Here is a 16791-nt window from a genome sequence, read left to right on the forward strand (position 1 = left end):
AAAGTACCATAAGGGCACGTGAAGGTGGTTTTCTCTTGGTCCTCGGGTGCGATTGGAATTTGAAAGTATCCGGAGAAACCATCAAGAAAACAATAGTAACTGTTTCCGGCTAACCTTTCCAACATATGATCAATGAAAGGTAAAGGAAAGTGATCTTTTCTGGTGGCGTCATTTAATTTTCTATATTCAATACAAACACGCCATCCCGTTACATTCCTTGTAGGAATAAGCTCATTTTTTTCATTTGTGATGACAGTCATGCCACCCTTCTTAGGTACGCATTGAACTAGGCTTACCCATGGACTATCACAGATTGGATAAATTAAACTGCATCTAACAGTTTAATAATTTCTTTCTTAACAACATCTTGCATATTAGGATTTAGTCTTCGTTGGCGATGCACATATGTTTTTTGAACTTCTTCCATAAGGATTTTATGTGTGCAATATGAAGGACTTATATCATGAATCTTCCATGCAATAGCTGGTTTATGAGATTTCAGCACAGAAATGAGTTGAGATTTTTTATTTTCCTTAAGAGAAGACGATATTATTACAGGTAATTCAGATTCACCATGTAAATAAGCGTATTCCAAATGGTTTGGAAGTGGCTTTAACTCTAATGTTGGTGGTTCTTCTATCGATGATTTATATCGATATATTTCTTCCTCTTTTAGCATTTGAAGTTCTTATATTGTTGGTTCGTAATCATTAGCCATAAGTGCATCTAACATTTCAGCTTCATCAATTAGTTCAGTTCCTTCTCCTAAAGAACATTCTCCTGTTCCTTGTAAATCTGGAAATTCTTCTAACAATTCTGCTTGTGAATCTATAGTTTAAATATAATAACATGTATCATCTGCAGATTGCGGTTGTTGCATGGCTCTATCAACAAAAAAGGTAACACTCTCGTCCTCTATACTTAAGGTCAGTTTCTTACCAAACACGTCTATTATTTCTTTAACCGTGTTTAAGAATGGTCTTCCTAGTATAAGAGGAACTCGAGAATCTTCTTCCATGTCCAGAATAACAAAATCTACTGGAAATACTAAATTACCAAATTTAACTAGCATGTTTTCCATTATCCCTCTAGGATATTTTACTGATCGATCTGCTAGTTGTATGCTTATTCGTGTTGGTTTCAATTCTCCAAGGTCTAGTTTAATGTATAATGAATATGACATTAAATTTATACTAGCACCTAAAACTGCCAATGCTTCTATTGAACTAAGACTACCCAGAAAATATGGAATTGTGAAACTTCCTGGATCTGATAATTTTTCTGGTATCTTATTCAACAACACTGCAGAACAATTAGCATTCATAGTAACAGCCGAGAGTTCTTCCATTTTCTTTCTATTTGTGATTAGATCTTTCAAGAATTTAGCATATCTTGGCATTCCTGAAATCACATCAATGAAAGGAAGATTGAAATTTATTTGTTTAAACATATCCAAGAATTTGGATTGCTCAGCTTCAAGTCTTTCTTTTCTCATTTTACTCGGGTAAGGAAGTGGTGGTTGGTATGGTTTAACATAAGGCTTTGCCTTAACTGTGTTATCTTCATTAACCTTTTCAACTAGCGGTTCTTTTTCCTTCTCTTGTTCAGGTTGTGGTGCCTGTGGAGTAGAAATAGCGTCATCAGAAATTACAGGCATTTCAGGTGGTTTAAGTGTAATACCACTTCTCGTGGTAATGGCTTTAGCTGTTTCATTCCGGGGGTTAGCATTTGTATCGCTAGGTAGACTTCCCAGTTTTCTTTCACCTATTAACCTTGCTAGGTTGCTCACTTCTTGTTTCAGATTTTGGATTGAAGCTTGTTGATTTCTAAATACTTGAGCATTTTGTTCATTGGTTTGTTTCTGAGATGTGAAAAATTGAGTTTGAGATTCAACTAGCTTCGACATCATATCTTCTAAATTTGGCTTTTTATCATCGATTTGTGGTGGTTTATTTGGAAAAATAGGTCTTTGCTGATTGTAAGTATTATTAAATACTTGTTGATTGCTAGGACCTTGTTGATTGTTGTATGGAACATTTCGGTTATAATTCTAGTTTTGATTGTAGTTTGGTCTTGGCGGTTGATAATTATTTCCAGGCCTTTGGTTTATATATGAAACATTCTCTCTTTGTTCCATTGTTTGTTCAATACTAAGACAATCTTTTGTCAAATGTGGTCCTCCACACTGCTCACAACTAATTCGTATTGCGTGAATATCTTTAGTCATCTTTTCCATTCGTCTCTCGAAAGCATCTATCTTTGCAGAAATGGAATCAAAGTCATGGCTAGAATCGGCTCTAGCAGCTTTAGATGATCTAACGATGTCTTTTTCTTGATGCCACTCATGTGAGTGGGAAGCTGTGTTATCAATAATTTTGTAAGATTCAGTTGCGGTTTTCTTCATAATGGAACCACCAGCTGCTATATCGATGTCTTTTCGTGTAGTAATATCACATCCTTGGTAGAATATTTGTACTATTTGATAAGTTTCTAAACCATGTTGAGGATATCCTCTCAACAACTTTCCAAATCTTGTCCACGCCTCATATAGAGTTTCATTTGGCTTCTGTGTGAACGTAACTATTTCTCCTTGAAGTCTCACGGCTTTAGATGCCGGAACGAATTGTTTAAGAAAATTTTCAACTAAGACATCCCATGTATCAATCGCCCCTTCAGGTAACGATTCTAACCAATCTTTGGCTTCTCCCTTTAAAGTCCCGGGAAATAACATGAGATAGATCTGTTCATCCTCCACTTCTCGGATTTTAAATAAAGTACAGATCCTATTAAAGGTACGAAGATGTTCATTTGGATCTTCCTTCGGTGCACCACTAAATTGGCATTGATTAGTTACCATGTGTAGAATTTGTCCTTTAATTTCATAATCTGGCGCATTAATGTCTGTTTGAGTAATGGCATGACCTTGGCCAGTGCGTTTAGCTCTCATTCGGTCTTCCATACTTAGAGGTTCCAGATTTTCCATGATTGAAATTGTTGAATCTGAATCACTAGAGGATTCTGACTTAATGGTTTCTTCCTCGACAATCTCTGGATGAGTGATTTGTGGTTCAGGAGGAATGATTAGTGGTTCAGGATCTCTAAATTGTCCCTGAATATCCTCCAGATTCTCAATTGTGAGGTCGGGTTCAAAAAATGGATTATGGAAATTTGAATTGGAGTACTTGGTCGACTTGATGACGATTCTAAAGAAAAATCAACGGCGATAATATTGGCTAGATGTCTTGATCGAGTTACAGGTGGTGAACTTATGAAAGGTGGTGAACATTTTGCTCGGTGCATTCACTGAATATCCTATTAGTTATAAAGATAAAAATTTTTAAAGCTATCAAATTAATAGACTTTTCTGATTTTGCCCACATTTTGAATAGCCAATAGATGCAGCAGGTAGCCAGAACCCTTTAAATCGGAAGCCCACAACTCGCCACTAACAAATCCAACTATTACTACGAATCAGAAAATTTTGGATGTCTATCAATTTAACCACTTAAAATAATTTTTTGTCAAAGTTTAAAGAAAATAAAGAAAATTCTATGTCCTAAAGAACTAGAGCATCGAGAAATAAGAAAGAAAAAGAGCGCGTCGAAAAATGTCGAAAAATAAAAGGTCGAAAAATAAGCGTCGAAAAATAATAAAATGCAGCGTCGAAACTTAAAAGCCTAAAAACTAAGAATTAAAAGTTGCGTCTAAAGGAATTAAAACTTAAAGGAATTCTATATCCAAAACGGTAATAACTTAATTAGGCACTAAAATCTATTAAATACTAAAGTGATAAGTGAAGTCGTAGAATTCTAAAGCGCCTTAATCTTAATCTAAAGAAAAAGCACTTAAGGGATTTTACGGCAAAGCCAAAAAATCTAGAAATAAAAATAAACTATGGCAAAAACTAGCTTATAACTAATTACGAACGATAAAATATACAATATACGAATAAACAATTAAAAAGATACAAAATTTAAAAATAAAACTAAAGTTATAAAAATGCAATTTTTATAAAAATATTATTTTTATATTATTTATATGAAAGTATTTGTTTTATATATTTAATAATAATTATAAAACTTAATAATACTAATTAAAACTAAAAATAAAACTAATTTTAACTAATTAATATTTTAATTAAACCCTAATTATAATTAATTATATAATAAAACTAACCCTAATTCGATTCAGTTAATGATCAGACCTGTCTTTTCACCTCATGCGATCGCATGAGGTTTCCTTGTTATGGCTATGCGATCGCATGGAGTCGAGTTCCAGGCCAGATTATGGGCTGCTATAGTACCAGGCCCGTTTAATCTTTTAATTGTTTTTTTATAAAATAAAAATAAAATAACTTAAATAAAACTTATAAAAAAAATAATTTACTTATTAGTTTTTATAACTTTTAACAATAAAAATATAAACTTTTTAATTTAAATATTTAAAATATAGAAATATATTTTTCTCTTTTATATTTTTGTATTTTAAAACTTATATAAAATTATATTTTTACAAAAATAGCTTAAAAACTAATATTTTTTAATAGCGTTTCGCTTTCGGCGTTGATGAAGTCCCCGACAGCGCCGCCAAAAATACTTGATGTTATGAGAGGTGTATACGAAATAGTTATATTTTTATTGCGAAATACTATTAAATACGATACAATTTTACACAAGTTATTTATTTATTTAGAGAGTGGATATACCTAAACCTTGCTACAACACTATAGGCAGTGTACCTAATCGTAGAGTAGTGTAGTTTTTAGTAAGTCCGGTTCGTTCCGCAGGGAGCTAGCCAAGTTTAACGCTATATTTTTAAAACTATATTTGTATATATATATATATATATATATATATATATATATATATATATATATATATATATATATATATATATATATATATATATATATATAAGTAATATTATTATTATTATTATAAAAAGGGGGTTTTTACCGTTTAGTGACTTTGTCGATTTTATGTCTTAAGTCACAAATAAAACATAATGTAAAATATTAAAAATAAATATAACTTAATTTAAAGCGTAAAGTAAATGACGATAATTAAAAGTGCGATAAATAAAAGTGCAATAATTTAAAGTACGATAAATAAAATGATAGTAAATAAAAGTGCGATGAGATATAAAATAAAGGAATTATGCTTATTTAAACTTCTGTAATCATGATGTTTGACGTGTTAATTTTAATTTATTACCATGGGTTAATTGTCCTTTGTCCTGGATTTTTCGATATGTCCATATGGTTTTGTCCATAATAGTCCATCGGTCATAATTATAAAGTGCGAGGATCTTCGTCAAATTAACCTTATATCCGAAGTCAAATATTCTAACTAATTGGGGATTCGAACTTTAACAAAGTCTTAATACTTTGTTTAATGAATACACCAGGTTATCGACTGCGTGTAGTCCAAGGTTTTACTACTTTGTTAATAATTACACCAATTACCCTTGAATGTAATCCACCCCAGTTTTAATGAGTCCATTAACTATTAATCCATCCCCGTGTCTGGTCAAATGAACAATAATTTGTATTTATAAATATCCCGCCCACCGTACCCGATTAAGCGTATGTGGTTATATATAGATATGTCAAATTGTAACCATTATATTAAATTAACGAGGTATCGTTTAGTTAATATAAAGCCCATTAATAGCCCATAGTCTAATTTCCACAAGTGTCGTTCTTTTGTCCAAACCCCAATTATGGTACAAAGCCCAATTACCCAATCTTAATATTTAGCCCAACATCACAATTACTTATGCTTAAATAAACATAATAATAATTTAGCTATGAGACATTAATTTAAAAAGGTTGAACATAACTTACAATGATTAATAATAGCTAGCGTTACACGGACAGAGTTTCGACTTACAAACTTAAAACATTCGCTAACATAACCTTATTATTATTAAACTTTAATATTAAAATTATAATATAAATATAAATATATATTTAAGAGAGTGAGAGATAGATAATATATAGTGTGTATATTTCGGCCAGAATTCGCTTCAATTTATAGATGTGTTCAGCAACAGTACTCCATGCGATCGCATGGAGTTTCTTCTTCACAGCCATGCGATCGCATGGCCGCCTTCCACTGGTCACATGTGATTCCAAAACGTGGGCTGCTCGTATTATTTAATATATATTATTTAATATATATAATTTTATATAATTATATATATATTATATTATATTCTTGTGCATTGTTGACTTGTAATCTTAGGCCCGTTGCGTCGCACGTTGATAGTTAGTTCATGTTCCGTTTCCAGATTTTCGAACGTCCTTGCGTACCATTTAATATCTTGTACTTTGCGTTCCGCGACTCGTACTCTTGTAACTTTTAGACGTTTCTCATCAATAATTTGAACCTCTTGGATTGTACTTTGTACTTTTTAGCGTTTTGGTCATATGCGTCTTCAATTCGTCGGATCTGTCTTTTGTCTTCACCTTTTTATTATTTAAACGAATATCACTTGTAAATAGAACAATTACAACTAAAAGCTTGTCTTTCTTGAAGGATAATGCTATGAAATATATGTTCATTTTTAGCATTATCACCTTTATTATTATTATTATTATCATTATTATTGTTATTATTATTATTATTATTATTATTATTATTATTATTATTATTATTATTATTATTATTATTATTATTGTTATGTTATTATTATTGCTTACTAGTATTATTATATTACTAATTATTATCATTTATTAATATTATTAGTATTAACACTATTATTATTATTTATATTATTATTATTGTATCATTTCTATTAGTATTATTAACCTATTTAAAATTTGTAATATCATTATTATCATTATTATTGTTATAAGTACTATCTTATTATTATTATTATTATTATTATTATTATTATTATTATTATTATTATTATTATTATTATTATTATTATTATTATTATTATTATTATTATTATTATTATTAAGATTATCATTATTAGTGCTATTATTATTAAAACCTGTTATCATTACTAATAATTTATTTAAAGTTATCATTAAAACAAAAAGTATTATGATTATTAGTAATATCAATATCATTATTATTAAAAGTATTATGAATATGAAAATAAAAGTTTTAAAAATATTATTATTAAGATTATAAGTATATATTAACTATATTAACAAATTATTTTAGAAATATTCATATATAACAATTTAGGTATTTTTAATATAACATTAAACAGATATACATATATATTAATATAACTATAAAAATATTAACCATTTTTGAATGTATACACAAATTAAAAATATATGTTCTTAATATAAAAATAGTGTAACTAATAAATTATATATATATATATATATATATATATATATATATATATATATATATATATATATATTCATTCGATTACGATTATATGTATTAATGAATATACAAATAATATAGGTTCGTGAATCTGAGGCCAACCCTACACTTGTTCAATGTTGTCATATGTATTTTTACTACAAAATACAATATTGTGAGTTTATTTGATTCCCTTTTACTCTTTATATTTTTTGAACTGAGAATACATGCGCTGTTTTTATAACTGTTTTATTAAATGCCTTTGAAATCTATATTTTTGGATTGAGAATACATGAGATGCTTTTATAAATGTTTGACGAGATAGACACAAGCAAAACATTCCTCGAATGAATTATTATACATACAGAAGTTCTGTTGATTATTATTGAATTAGTTGGACGTTATAATTGCCACTAATTAATGTGAATATTTCCTCTTGATTATTATAGCTTGGTAACCTAAGAATTAGGAAACGGGTATGGCCCCTAATTCACGCGAATCCTAAAGGTATCTACTGGGTTTAACACCCCCACCCAGAATGTTCACTAGACGGAAGAGCTAGTGGGCGTGGTGTTTAGTACTTCGAGGTTTATATATTTATTACAGACTGAAAGTTCTGTTTTTTTGGGGATATTTATGATGCGTATTAAATGTTAAGGTCGGTTACCAATCCAAGCAAAGAAAGCAAAGTGAATGTTATATATCGAGAGAATGATTTTTATACAAAGGTTATGTGTATGATATTTTGTACACGAGATATGTGTACGGTTATAAAGAATTGTTGAAAAATAGTTTCGTACACGAGATATGTGTACTGTATTTAAAAGAAATCTTATGTAAATTACAGGTGGGTATAGGATTCGGGTCCATTTGTACCATGCACATTTAAATCTTGTGGTCTATCAAAATTTCAGAATTTTATTGTTTTATGATAAACTTATGAACTCACCAACATTTTGGTTGACACTTTAAAGCATGTTTATTCTCAGGTATTAAAGAAATCTTTCGCTGTGCATTTGTTCATTTTAGAGATATTACTTGAAGTCATTCATGGCATATTTCAAAAGACGTTGCATTCGAGTCGTTGAGTTCATCAAGATTATTATTAGGTCATTGATGTTTTGATATATTATTAAATGGTATGCATGCCTATCAACTTTTGATGTAATTAAAGTTTGTCTTTTAAAAATGAATGCAATGTTTGTAAAATGTATCATTTAGAGGTCATATACCTCGCGATGAAATCAATTACTATGTAACGTTTATAATCAATATGAACGGGGCATTTCAGTTGGTACCAGGGTGGTGGTCTTAGCGAACCAGGGCTTGCATTAGTGTATCTAACTGATAGTTGTTAAGATGCATTAATGAGTCTGGACTTTGACCGTGTCTGCATGTCAAAAGTTTTGCTTATCATTTCTTGTCGGAAATTACCTGCTTATCATTCTTAGTCTAGACATGTCTTACTGCAGTTAGTGCATCGATAGTGTAGAGATGAAATTCATATCTTAGCGTATCTGTTACTGTTACCTTTGCCTGACAGCTTTCGAAATTTTTTCGTAATCTGCGAAATCTTTATGCTATATATAAGTATTCTATGTAGTTCGAGTACGAAATCTATATATAAGTATTCTATGTAGTTCGTAATCTGCGAAATCTTTCGAAATTTTTTCGTAATCTGCGAAATCTTTATGCTATATATAAGTATTCTATCTTTATGCGAAATCCTTTATTCGAAAGTACGAAATGGAACTAATCACTAGTTCGAGTCCCTCGGATTTCGATAACTATTCCGACAGTTATTCCGATATGGATATTCACCTGAGCACCAAAAGCAGGTCACCGGAATGAATCAATCAATCAGCCATCATCAATTCTAGATGAATTGGGGATGGGTTCGTAGTCAACTTAATTAATGGAGACAAGAAGAAGGTGATCCCTTTCATCTACCACATTACCCTCTTGGCGAAGAACCTGAAGCACCTACCGGCGAACCTGTTCGAGACACCATCTTCTCTTTCATTTCCAGAGTATCTCGTCTTGATTATATACTGTCTCAGATTCTAGATCTTATTCATCCGCTCGCCCGAACTGCCAATCATCCTGGATTAATAGAAGAAGTCGACGAGCTTCGCGTACGAATAGTAACTTTAGAGAATATGATGCACAACTTGCAGGCATCACAGGCAGCACCGGCAACACCACCAGCATCAGTACCAGTACCATCAACAACCACATCCGCACCGCAAACCTCAACTTCATAATCTGTCCCACGAGCATCAACGTAGTACGCACCATAGATACCAAGGAGTACTAATAAAAATCAATGATGAAGTATTGATTCATAACTTCATTGGAGAACTATTAGGCGGCGATTATGTAATCTCTAAAGTCTTAGAGATTATGTATTTTACGTATCGATTCTACATCGATTTTCTTTGTTCTACATAATCGTTCTATATCATTATCTTCACTGAACATGGCGATTATGTAATCTCTAAAGTCTTAGAGATTATTTATTCTAGCTCAAACTGAAAAGCAAATAAGATTAATATCATATTAACTCATTAAATGCATGATTACATCTGAAGAAAATATATATGTATATATGTTTTCATAAAGATTGTAATTAAAAATTCTTTTGTACAAACTGTTAATGGTGAAAATATTTTAACGGGTAGGTAATACCCGAAGAATATTTAGATTTCTCATTAATAAGTTACACTGTACATTCTTCGAATCTGATTCAACATTCATTTACTATCCTACTTACATCCACAGATATACGTATCGGTTCACCACAGAATAACCATGTTCATTCAATTTTATATTTGGATTTTGACCTATCAGAATCCAACAAGAGGCATAATGAAGAAAACATTGGACAAGAAAAAATTTGTTAGAAACAAACAAATTAACTATGAGAAATTTTGTTAAAAATCCACGCTAACAAAATCCTAGCTAACTGTTCCTAGCTAACTGTTAATTCCTTATTACATTTATTTATCGCAATTTAATTATCGCAATTTATTTATCGCAATTTTAATTCTCGCAATTTTATTATTCGTCATTTAATTTCTGTTATTTATTTTACGCACTTTAAATATCGTCGGATAAATCGGGACACATATACAATGTTTTGAAATATCATATCAACGTCATCTATATATATTATTTGGAATAACCGTAAGTCACTCTATATTGCGGTAATGCTCGAGTTAGCATATAAAGGGTCGAGGTTGATTCTAAAATAATATATATACTTTGAGTTGTGATCGAGTCTGAGACATGTATACAATGGGTCACGATACGTATTAATTAATTGGAATATTATATATGAATTATTGAACTACTAACTGTGTATTACTAACATTGGACAATTAAAATGAATTAAAATATTGATTATAACATATGAAACTTAACATTTCTTCAAGTTTGCCACTTGATTTCATCTTAAACCTCATTTGTATCATGACAATTCCAATTTGCGTTCAAACCTTTCATGAATCTTGAAAACACCTCAATCGAGAGGATGATCCAACCACACGTTATCTACGAAAGGAAGAACTGATGCATATGGGCATGCACCTGGAAAACTCTTGGAACCTAAGTAGAAGTTTAAAACAAATTTATAATTCCTTGGCGTTGTTATTACCGAAAATAACTTTGCAATCTCTTTCCAAATTAGCCAATTTTGTCACAGCTCCAACAAGACAACTTCGACTTTTCCTCCAGAGTAACTCTATTATAACACTGATATATACGATTACCCTTTCCATCATTATTACCGGGGAACATTTTATATTCCGCCACATTAGCAGTAAACTCACCAACAACTTCATTGATCTTTGACTTTTCGAAAAATCATTATTATTCATGATACCCCATCATGTACTCACCTACATCCTGTAATAATAATTGCCATACCAACTACCGGGAATCATCAATCATCAACCTGGAATCTCGTAGCATTTTCATTTCAACAATTATATGAATACATATAACGTGTAACTCCTGGAAATTTTGACCTTCAAATCTGAAATTATTAAAAGCACCCAGTCTACGAATCAATACCCTGAATTTTGAAAAAGCTGAATGAAGCAGCAAAAACTGTAGACAACCGTAACAGTCAAAAGTTTGATGATAAAGAATAGTATGTTGGCAAAGCTCAGAAAAAAATAGAAAGTTTGGAACTCAAAAACGGATTGAGCAAACCATAAAGGAGGTTGTGGACAAATCACAAAGACTAAATCTGTCTTCAAAGAATCCAAATGATTCAGTATCTGCTGAAGTCATTAACGAGTACCTTGCTCCTGTCACTACACTTCTACGGATAAATCTTCATCATCATCCATCGACATTAGAAATTCTAAGATATTATCATATCTTTCATTATAAATATCTTCGATATATCTTAAGATATCTTTGATAATGCTAAAAACGAACATATATTTCATAGCATTATTCCTCAAGAAAGACAAGCTTTTAGTTGCAATTGTCCTATTTACAAGTGATTCTTGTTTAAATAATAAAAAGATGAAGACAAAAGACAGATTCGACGAATTGAAGACGCAAACGACCAAAAAGCTCAAAAGTACAAAAGACAATCAAATAGGTTCCAATTATCGATAAGAAACGTCTCAAAATTACAAGAGTACAAGATTCAAAACTCAAAGTACAAGATATTAAATTGTACGCAAGGACGTTCGAAAATCTGGAACCGGGACCAGAGTCAACTCTCAACGCTCGACGCAACGGACTAAAAATTACAAGTTAACTATGTATATAAATATAATATAATATATAATTAATTCTTAAAATTAATATATATATTATAATATATTTATAAATCGTCAGCAAACAAAGAGCCAAAGCTGGGTGAGCTGTAATTTCAAACTCCGCGAGTTGCGGAGTTTGAAGGCAAAAAAATTACGTGACTCGCGGAGTCCCCCTGGACGAAAATTCCTATAAAAGCCAGCGAATTCTGATCGTAAAAAGATCATAAATCAATCTCTCTCTATATATGTATACGTAATATTTATATTTTATATTTTATATTTTAATTTTAATTTTAATTTTAATTTCTAATAATAAGGGTATGTTAGCGAATGTTGTAAGGGTGTAAGTCGAAATTCTGTCCGTGTAACGCTACGCTATTTTTAATCATCGGAAGTTATGTTCAACCTTTTTACATTAATGTCTCGTAGCTAAGTTATTATTATGCTTATTTAAAACGAAGTAATCATGATGTTGGGCTAATTACTAAAATTGGGTAATTGGGCTTTGTACCATAATTGGGGTTTGGACAAAAGAACGACACTTGTGGAAATTAGACTATGGGCTATTAATGGGCTTTATATTTGTTTAACTAAATGATAGGTTGTTAATGTTAATATAAAGATTTACAATTGGACGTCCCTATAAATAACCATATACACTCGATCGGACACGATGGGCGGGGTATTTATATGTACGAATAATCGTTCATTTAACCGGACACGGGAATGGATTAATAGTCACTAGAATTATTAAAAGAGGGGTGAAATTATGTACAAGGACACTTGGCATAATTGATAACAAAGTATTAAAACCTTGGGTTACACTCAGTCGACATCCTGGTGTAATTATTAAACAAAGTATTAAAATCTTGTTACAGTTTAAGTCCCCAATTAGTTAGAATATTTAACTTCGGGTATAAGGATAATTTGACGAGGACACTCGCACTTTATATTTATGACTGATGGACTGTTATGGACAAAAACCAGACGGACATATTAAATAATCCAGGACAAAGGACAATTAACCCATGGGCATAAAACTAAAATCAACACGTCAAATATCATGATTACGGAAGTTTAAATAAGCATAATTCTTTTATTTCATATTTAATTTCCTTTATTTTATATTTAATTGCACTTCTAATTATCGCACTTTTATTTATTGTTATTGTATTTAATTGCACTTTTAATTATCGTACTTTTTAATTATCCAAGTTTATTTTATCGCACTTTTATTTATCGCAATTTCATTATCGTTATTTACTTTACATTAAGTCTTGTATTTATTTTTAATTTTGGTTTTAACTGCGACTAAAGTTTTAAAATCGACAAACCGGTCATTAAACGGTAAAAACCCCCTTTATAATAATAATATTACTTATATATATTTGTATTTTTATAAAATAAAACTAATATAGCGTTAAGCTTTGATTAAAAGATTCCCTGTGGAACGAACCGGACTTACTAAAAACTACACTACTGTACGATTAGGTACACTGCCTATAAGTGTTGTAGCAAGGTTTAAGTATATCGATTCTCTAAATAAATAAATATCTTGTGTAAAATTGTATCGTATTTAATAGTATTTCCTTGTAAAATTTAATAGTATTTTATACCCCTTAGCTTTAACATCAAGTATTTTTGGCGCCGCTGCCGGGGAACTCAATTTCTAGCTTAAAAGCCGGAAGCGCAACGCTAATATAAAGAAGAAAAAAAAAAGATTTTTATTTTTAGTTTGCTTTTGTAAAAATACGTTTTAAATATTCGAAAACATAAAAAGAAAATAAAAATATAAATATTTTTAAGAGTTTGTTAAATATTTAAGTTTTATAAAGTTTCTTTATTTTTATTTTATAAAAAAATATAAGTTTTATTTAAATATTTTGTTTTTATTAAAACATAAAAAAACCGAAAAAAAATATATATAAATCTAGTTTTAAGATTTTTATTTATAAAATTATAAAGTATTTTATTTCTATTTTAGTTTTTTAAGATAAGTTTTATTTAAATTATATAAATATATTAATTAAATTAAAAACAGAAAAAAAAATAATTACGTCGAAAACTGAAACGAAACAGCCTGTCATCTGAAATTTCGATCTCCGCGACTCGCGGAGTTGGTTGCCAGGTGAAGCCACAACTCGCGGAGTTCTCCCTGACGCGCATGACAGAACCCTAATCAGCATTTATTACGGAGTAATTATTATTATTAATTTTTAATTAAACCCTAATTAGTTTTGTTAATTTATTATTAAGTTTAGTTTATTTATTTAATTTGTATATTTAGTTTATTTAGTTTAATTAAATTGTAAAATTAATAGTTTTAATAAATAAATAATATAAAACTAATATTTTTATAAAAATTGTACTTTTTGCAACTTTTAGTGTATTTTTATATTTTGTCCCTTTTTAATTGTTTTAGCGTAATATTTGTATTTTTCGCTCATATTTAGTTTTAAACATAAGTTTTTGCCATAGTATTTTTACTTCTAGATTTTTAGGCTTTGCCGTAAAATCCCTTAATTGCTTTTTCTTTAGACTAAGATTTAAGTGCTTTAGAATTTTGCGACGCCTTTTTAAGTTTTAGTTTCTTTTTAAGTTATTTCCATTTGGGATATAGTTTTACTTGTAAGCTTTAATATTTTTAGACGCCTTTTACCTATGTATCAATTATCATTCCAATTAGTAATCTCAATTTGCGATTATAATTTTAAGTTAGTGATAGTAATAAGGTTGGGTTAGTCGAGTGTTTTTAAGTTTTATAAGTCACTCTTTTTCTTTTTCATTTTTCGACCTCTTTTTCAATTTTTTTTTCTTTTTCGACCTTTTTCGACGCGCTCTTTTTCTTTCTTATTTCTCGCTATTCTAGTTTTTAGGACATAGATTTTTATTCTACTTCTTATCTAAATTTCTTAAAATTACGAAAATTTATTTTAAGTGGTTAAATTGATAGACATCAAAATTTTCTGGTTCGTAGTAATAGTTGGATTTGTACGTGGATCGGGTTATTGGAGCCAAACAGTCCTCAATTATATTGAGACCAAACGAATCCTGCCCCTCTGCTGCATCTTTTGGCTATTCGAAACGTGGGCAAAATCAGAAAAGTCTATTAATTGGATAACTTATATAATTTTTCTTTCCTTTTAAAAACTAATAGGATATTCAGTGAATGCACCGAGCAAGACGTTCACCACCTTTTGTACGTTCACCACCTGTAACTAGATAAAGACATTAGCAAATATTACCGCCGTTGATTTTTCTTTAGAATCGTCATCCAGTCGACCAAGTACTCCAATTCAAATTTCCGATAATCCATTTTTTGAACCCGACCTCACAATTGAGAATCCGGAGAATATTCAGGGACAATTCATAGATCCTGAACCATTAGATTTTCCTCCGGAACCACCAATCATTCAAAAAGAGATTGTTGAGGAACGAACCATTAAATCAGAATCCTCTAGTGATTTCGATTCAATAAATTCAATTATGGAAGTAATGGAACCTTTAAGTATGGAAGACCGAATGAGAGCTAAACGCACTGGCCAAGGTCACGCAATTACTCATCCAGACATTAATGCGCCAGATTATGAAATCAAAGGACAAATTCTACACATGGTGACTAATCAATGCCAATTTAGTGGTGCGCCGAAGGAAGATCCAAATGAACATCTTCGTACCTTTAATAGGATCTGCACACTATTTAAAATAAGAGAAGTTGAGGATGAACAGATATATCTCATGTTATTTCCCTGGACTTTAAAGGGAGAAGCCAAAGATTGGTTGGAATCGTTACCTGAAGGGGCGATTGATACATGGGACGTTTTAGTTGAAAAATTTCTTAAACAATTCTTTCCGGCATCTAAAGCCGTAAGACTTCAAGGAGAAATTGTTACGTTTACACAGAAACCAAATGAAACTCTATATGAGGCATGGACAAGATTTGGAAAATTATTAAGAGGATGTCCGCAACATGGTTTAGACACCTGTCAAATAGAACAAAAATTCTACCAAGGATGCGACATCACTACAAGGAAAGACATCGATATAGCAGCTGGTGGTTCTATTATGAAGAAAACCGAAACTGCTGCTTATAAAATTATTGATAACACTGCTTCCCACTCACATGAGTGGCACCAAGAAAAAGATATCGTTAGATCATCTAAAGCAGCTAGAGCCGATTCTAGCCATGACTTAGATTCCATTTTCGCAAAGATAGATGCTGTCGAGAGACGAATGGAAAAGATGACTAAAGATATCCACTCAATACGAATTAGTTGTGAGCAGTGTGGAGGACCACATTTGACAAAAGATTGTCTCAGTATTGAACTAACAATGGAACAAAGAGAGAATGTTTCATATCTAAACCAAAGGCCTGGAAATAATTATCAGAATAATTATCAACAGCCAAGACCGATTTACAATCAAAATCAGAATTGTAACCGAAATATTCCATACAACAACCAACAATTTCCTAGCAATCAACAAGTATCCAATAATACTTACAACCAGCAAAGACCTAAATTTCAAAACAAACCACCACAAACCGATGATAAAAAGCCAAATTTAGAAGATATGATGACGAAGCTAGTTGAAACTCAAACGCAGTTTTTCACATCTCAAAAACAAACTAATGAACAAAATGCTCAAGCATTTAGAAATCAACAAGCTTCTATTCAAAA

At 30.7% G+C, this 16791-nt stretch overlaps 1 non-coding gene across 1 annotated transcript; it reads right to left on the minus strand.

The window, feature by feature from the left end:
- Positions 1 to 15982: 15982 nt before the first annotated feature.
- On the minus strand, positions 15983 to 16089 carry LOC139856237 (small nucleolar RNA R71). Its single transcript, XR_011761732.1, has one exon. It is a non-coding gene; the product is annotated as a small nucleolar RNA R71 (small nucleolar RNA).
- Positions 16090 to 16791: the final 702 nt, after the last annotated feature.

Source organism: Rutidosis leptorrhynchoides, chromosome 6 (genome assembly GCF_046630445.1).
Source record: "Rutidosis leptorrhynchoides isolate AG116_Rl617_1_P2 chromosome 6, CSIRO_AGI_Rlap_v1, whole genome shotgun sequence".
Taxonomy (NCBI): Eukaryota; Viridiplantae; Streptophyta; class Magnoliopsida; order Asterales; family Asteraceae; genus Rutidosis; species Rutidosis leptorrhynchoides.